This window comes from Cupressus sempervirens, chromosome 6 (genome assembly GCF_028749045.1).
Source record: "Cupressus sempervirens isolate cs-2001-9-10 chromosome 6, ASM2874904v1, whole genome shotgun sequence".
NCBI lineage: Eukaryota > Viridiplantae > Streptophyta > Pinopsida > Cupressales > Cupressaceae > Cupressus > Cupressus sempervirens.
This window is the reverse complement of record NC_143123.1, coordinates 328,629,795-328,636,832: the sequence shown is the minus strand read 5'-3', so window position 1 is coordinate 328,636,832 and position 7,038 is coordinate 328,629,795. Positions and strand designations below refer to the sequence as shown.

General features: G+C 30.1%; 1 pseudogene; it reads right to left on the bottom strand.

The window, feature by feature from the left end:
• Positions 1 to 759: 759 nt before the first annotated feature.
• The window catches only part of LOC149552497 (peptidyl-prolyl cis-trans isomerase FKBP42-like), a 55,264-nt pseudogene continuing 48,985 nt past the window's right edge, over positions 760 to 7,038 (bottom strand).

Genomic DNA, 7,038 nt, shown 5'->3' with positions numbered 1-7,038 from the left:
AATGAATGATCTAACGAAATTTAATACAGTTTACTAAGTTTTAACTTAAATGCATTAATTTATTGTACTTGTCGTAGGCAAATACTATTGCATTCACTTCACAAATTAAAAAAATAGTTGTCACCAATTAGACAACATTATTTTTTTTGGCTTTTGTAGATAATAGTTTTTGCAATATTCAAATTTGTAGTTTTAATTTTTTTCAATAAAAATATTATTTATTTAAAACCTTAGGACCCCTTTTTTTAGACTTCTCCATATTCCATTTTCTTTGCCCATTATTATGGATATGCAAATATTGTAATCTTTCAAAATTTTAGTTTCAACTATGAAAAACAATATAAATTTAATTTTGTAAAAACCAAACTAATTTTGTTAAATTGACAAGGCTTGTGTAATATAGTGATGCTCTTAAATGAAATAAAATGAACTATATTATTTTAAAAAGTTAATAAATAATAGTAAAGTAAAACAAGTTACTAAATAATAGTAAAGTAAATTAATGTAGGTATATTCCTTAGGCCACCAATATTAAAAACTTATTTCAACATTTTATAAGTGTAATTTCTTATGACTACACTATGATTTTAGGCCAAGTAAGAAAAGTTTTTAATTTATTTTTAATCTCTTATATTACTAGAAGTGTTTTTCACCTTTCCCTTTCATACGGGAAGAATTGAGAGATCTTAAATGAGGAAACTTCAAACATTTATTGGTGGACAATGTTTGTTAGTTTTCAAAGTGGATCAATGTTAAAATTTATTTTGTTTTTGTTTTTGTTTTTGTTTTTGTTTTTATAATAGATAAGTATTAAGTGTTTTTCGATAGTAACTACTACAAATTTAAAATTACAATTACTTCCATTTATGATTTTATATGGATGCATAGGATAATCTTTGTTGAATTATGTTTTTGTCATAATAATAAAATGAGATTTCTCTAAGGATAAAACATTTTTATTGAATTATTTTTTAATTGCATAATTATATATTATTTATTATTAAATTATCTTTATTAATTGTGTATTTTTTATTTGGACAATTGTTGTTTAAATTATATTTATTACAATGCACTATAAAGGCAAGTACATGCCACTACGTGGCACTTGTTATATAAAGTGAAGAGGAAAGTAAAACCATGTACATTTGATTTTTACATGTTCAAAATAGTTCCATGAGATATACATAAAATTAAATTTTAGAAAGGGGAAATACAATCAAAAGAGTATTTTTGAGTAGATGAATATTTTTAAAATAATTAGAATGTTTTAAAAACATAAAAACTGATTTTACTATGTATATGTACATCTATATGTATGTATATGTATATGTATATGTATATGTATGTGTATGTATGTATGTATATGTATATGTATATGTATATGTATATGTATATGTAGAGATACACACTCACACACATACACAAATATTATTAGCAATAGTCAAAAGAATATTCGCGAGAGTATAAGAATATTTTAAAAATATAAAAATATATTTTGATATAGATATATGACAAACTATAGTCAAAAATTTAATTTAATTATTTCTCTTTTACTAATGACGTAAATTATAAAGAATAATAAAAATAAGGAGCACTTAGGCTAACACTAGCAATTTTTGTATATCTCTTTTATAATTTACTATATTAAAAATAAATTATAAATAAAAATAGAAGTCACTATTTCTATATATTTTACATAGGTATATTATTAGAAATGATATATAAAAAAAATTAATTTAATGTTTATATCTTATCAACAAGTGTTATGTAGTGACTAGCATTTGCTAATTAAAAAGTAATTATTAATTTTGTAGTACTATTATGAAACACTGTAGATTTTTTTAAAATTAATTTTGTAATAAAACATCAAAATAATATTTATAAGAAATATATTTATTTACTCATTATTAAAATTAAAATAGTGTAGAAAATTATTTAAGAATTCTAAAAAAATAAAATAAAATCATTTTAATTGGTTTAAATGAATTTGGTTAATAACTAGTTATGGAAAATACTAATAACATACATTATACAGAATTACAGAGTCAACAGATGTTGTCTCTGTAAGATGGACTTTGAAGATATGAATCACCTTTTTTTAAATTGTGGTTTAACTAGAATGAATGGAGTCATCTCCTTATCTACTAGAATTTAGTTTGGGTTCAACATAATAACATTGATCAATGTTTTCAGAGCTGGACATGTCCAACTAAGGATGATGATATTGGTTTTCTTTGGAAGATTTCTCTCCATTATCTCTATTGGAGTATCTGGAAGGAGAGGAACAATAGAAATTTCAAAAATAAGGAGACTCTTGATTGGGTTTTAGGTCAAAATATTATTAGAGCTATCAAAGAGAACTTCAAATATCAGATAAAAATGTTTGATGAGACTCAAATAAGTAATCCTATGAATGCTAAAGGTACAAAAATAAAATAGGAGGATCAAAAGCAAAAAGTAAAGTGGAGATCTCCACCAATGGGATGAATCAACGGTAATTTTGATGGTTTAGCTAAAGGGAATCTGAGAAAAGCTGGATGTGGAGGTGTTTTGAGAGACCATTATACACTAGTAAATTTGGACTCAATTTTTGACGATTTTTGGTCAAAATTTTGACCAAGCAATTTGTGGTAATTTTTCTCTTTGAAATTTTGACCAACCTACATATTGGTCAAAATTTTGACCAATACATTCGTCGAAAAAATTTAATTTTTGTTAGCTCTAATTTGTCATTGTTGGCCAAAATTTTGACCAATGTTTGGTCAAAAAAAATTAGAATTGGTGGAAATTTCGACCAATTCTTGGTAGAAAACTATAAAGAATTGGTAGAAAATTTTCGCCCGTGTTTGGTCAATTTTTATTATAATTGGTAGAAATTTCAACCAAATCTTGGTAGAAAACTAAGAATTGGTTGAAATTGCCACCAATGTTTGGTCAAAAAAAATTTATAATTGGTGGAAATTTTGACCAATTCTTGGTAAAAAACTATCAAGAATTGATTGAAATTTCCACCAATATTTGGTCAAAAAAAAAATTATGTTGTATCAAGCAATTGTTTCTTATCCAAGCCATTTAATTTGCAACCTTTTAAATCTTTGCAAAGATAAAGTTGGAGCAGGAGAATTTTTCTTCTCAAAGGTGTCCTCTTATTGTAAAGCATCCATTCCATTATCTGTTTAACTAGATATGTCTTGTTTTTTTGAACAGATAATGGAATGGACCCTTTACAATCAGAGGACACCTTTGAGAAGAAAAATTATCCTACTCCAACTTTATCTTTGCAGAGATTTAAAAGGTTGCAAATTAAATGGCTTGGATAAGAAACAATTGCTTGATACAACATGCAACAAAGAAGAACATAAACATATAACATGGACATGTATTCTTTGAAATGAAAGCATCCAAGAATATATGCAAAAGCAAAACTATTGAAGTGTAACATGCCTCATTAAGCACTCTTGATATTGCCAAAGTTAACAAAAAAAATTTCAACTATGAATAATGATGTATTATATAATCAAAGTAACAAAGGAATTTCATATTCATGACAGTTAGTTTTCAAAGTATAGTATAGTACAGTACACAAGTTGAAGAAAAGTATCCTAAACTAAACACTACTATATGAAAATTATGCATTTTATCTCACAAGAACTTCAGCACTAGAACTACTTTTGAAGTTTACTAAAAATGAACAGGGCATAACATTTATACAGAAAAGAGATAATAAAATTTCATTAAAATAGTTATAACAATAGTTATAAGAAAGATCTCTTTTTAGTTGTTCTATGAAATTGGGCCTTCAGTGGTACAAAGTTTAAGCGTACCAACATTAAGACAATATAAATTAGTTTGTAACAAGAAGAACAATGTTTACAGTATGCTAAAATCATCAAGGTAATTACATATAATCAGCAACAAATGATAGAAATTGAGCAAGAATCTGATGATAATGATGCCATTCTTGCAGTAGCAAAAGTTATAAGCTCTAAAAACTCAAAACCACAAAAATGGAATACATATTTAGTATCTAAAATACAAAGAGTAATTTGAATTACACATATGCGGCATTCCAATTCATTCATATATACAACCATTTCCATTTGGCATACCAGTTTGATCTCTTAGGCTTTGGCTCTGGCCTTGGGCCAAACAGGCCCTTGTAGAGTTCCTTTTGTTTCATATACATCTCCTTATCATGTTGTGCAAGGAGATGCAGCTCTCATACCACTGACTTATCTTCGAGAGAAAGTTTCTTAACTTTTTGGAAATCCTCTCTTGCATCATTTGTCTGCCTAAGAGTAGATTTTACCTTCCTACATCTGAATAAAGCCTTCACATTGTTCTCATCTTTAACTAACACCTGCAGATAAGGAAATTGAACATGAGAGAGTTGAGACCCATTTCCTGATCTCTTCTATATATAGAGGTAAAAGGAGACTGACACTTGCAATTTATGGAATCCTTGGCCTCAAATTAGATTGGGTACAAAAGTATCACAAGTTTTATAAAAACAAAATGAATCGATACACCATTGCACAATGCATACCATGTTACACTGGCCAATGACATCTTCATAATGGTTCAATTTCTACAAATATACAGCCATATTGAGATGGCATGGATTCTTAATAGCATTTTCCATGTCCTTATATTTTCCAAATAAATGGAACATAAAATCATCTCCCATGTATGCCAGGGCTTGCACAAAACCACATCTTGGAAAAGTCTACTAGGTAGGCAAACAACTTGAACCTAGGTAATTTGGAATACAGTAAATAGAAGAATCAACAAAGGAATAGATATGTCACCATTTCATATTGTTGCATCGCCTATGCTAGTTTTCTCTCTTTAAAAAATGCATTACCCTCTATATGTCTCATATCAATTGCTTCAATCCATTCCTCTACTGTCATATCACTTCATGCCTTACCCTGACAAATTTATAATAAATGAAAAGAGAATTATAATTTATGAATTGCAACATAACTACACCACAAGACAATTAGTTTTGCAATTGGAGGCTGCCAAGATTGCTGGAATAAGTATCCAATCTAATTTGCATTTGTTGAAGGGGAAGACTAGCAAGAATTTGACCTAGGTCTATTGTGTAGCAAGCACTCAAATTTAACACTAGATAGAGCCTACTTGTCATCTTACTGAAAGACATTAAGATTTAAGAATGATATAAAATAAAATTAGCATTGACATATAACCACATCCTTCACCCTTTCTGTTCGTAATACTAGTCATTCCAAAGGAAATTGGATCACACAATGTATAGCATTTAATATTTGAGCCTCTGTTACTCTTACACATTTAGTGCCTACATCTATAGTCAAAACAATTAGTGTGAGAAGAGAACAACTAGACTTACCTCCTTTGCTTCTTGAAAACCAATAAGCTCAAGCTCATATATGATATCAACCTTAGGAGGAACATTTGGAAAAGAAAAGTTTCCTTCTTCCCCATATCCCAATTGCCATCCCACATGAAGCAATGCATGTGTTAGAAATGCTTTAGAATAACTAAGAGGGGGGGGGTGAATCAGTTATTTAAGGTCCAACATGTCCAATTCAAACTTTTTCACTAAGTATAGTGAGCCCATTCATCCAAGCTTTAACATTCCTATTCAACAAGTTACTATAAATCAACATGAAATCATAACACATAAAAGATCAACATATAACACAGTGATTTATGTGGAAACCCAATTTGGGAAAAACCACTAGTAACATGCTACTCAATTCTCACTCTTTTGAAGTGATGCCATGTGAAAAGCCTACCCTGTTAAAGGCTTACAACACACTATTAAATGTGACCTTGTTAGAGGATTTATCCACCCTATTAGAAGTGGTCCTAGTTAGAGGACTTTAGAACATTCACTTGGAATGCCACCCTATGAAAGGATTTACAAATGCCTGCTAGGCCAACCTAAGTCCCTAGGGTTTTCCTTCTATCCTAACTGATAAAATTGCTAGAGACTAACAATTAAGGATTTTGACTAGATCACAACATACAACTTAACTTGTAGATCTTAGATCACTTCTCAGCTCATATCATTGCCTGGCTTTTAGTCTCTGCAACCCTTGACAACTTGCCCTCCTTTCAAGCTTAGTCTCCTTGAGTCTCCATGCTTAATGTACCAGTGCAATCATCTCTTCTTGACCACTTGTGAAAGTAGAGCCTTTGTGCCCTATTCTTCCTTCTCCTAGATGTCTTCTCCTTAACACCCTTCTTATCATTTTTACAATTTATGCACTTTTGCAGTAGCAGCATTTATTTCCTGGTCTATGACTCCTTAAATAGAAATCTTGGAGTTCCTTTCCTACTTGATTATTCCATTTTTTAATTCCAATTCATATGGATTAGGTAGGATTCATTATATCTAAACCACATTTTGTTTTGATTAAGTAAAAGTAGGTCTTAAGGACCTGAAACCTTTTTACAAAAGGACAATCTAAAAATAGATAGAGCATTTAGAAGCATAAACAAAAAAGACCTCCAAAGAGAATACAAAAGAGGTCACAAACATAACTACTGAAAAAAATAACAAAGAGACAGCACTAAGACAACAAAAAGACAACACAAAAGAAAATAAAGAACCAGCTACATGGCCTTAATCAAGTCCAGGGCCTAATCAGCTAGAATCTGCATGTTTTTTGCCATAGCCTTCACCACATCCTTCTTGCATATGTCATCAATCTTCTTAGAATGGGCCCTAGTGCATTTTCTAGGACCTTGGCTATCAACCGCCTAAGGAGAATCCTAGCCTTTGTCCGTATCCCATTTCTTCAACAGAGTAGACACATTATCAGCCATTTTTTCTATCAACTTCTCAAGGTTACACATCTTGGCTTCCATCATAGTGACCTTGCCCTAGTTTGCATTAAAGTCTCTATCAATAGCCATATTCTTCGGCTCCAATTGCAGAATCTTCTACATAAGAATTTTAACATCCTTAGTGCTCCCAACCACCTCCATAAGCCTATCAATATGTTGGTCGAGGGTGTGCTCACCACATGCAGTTTTACTAGCATG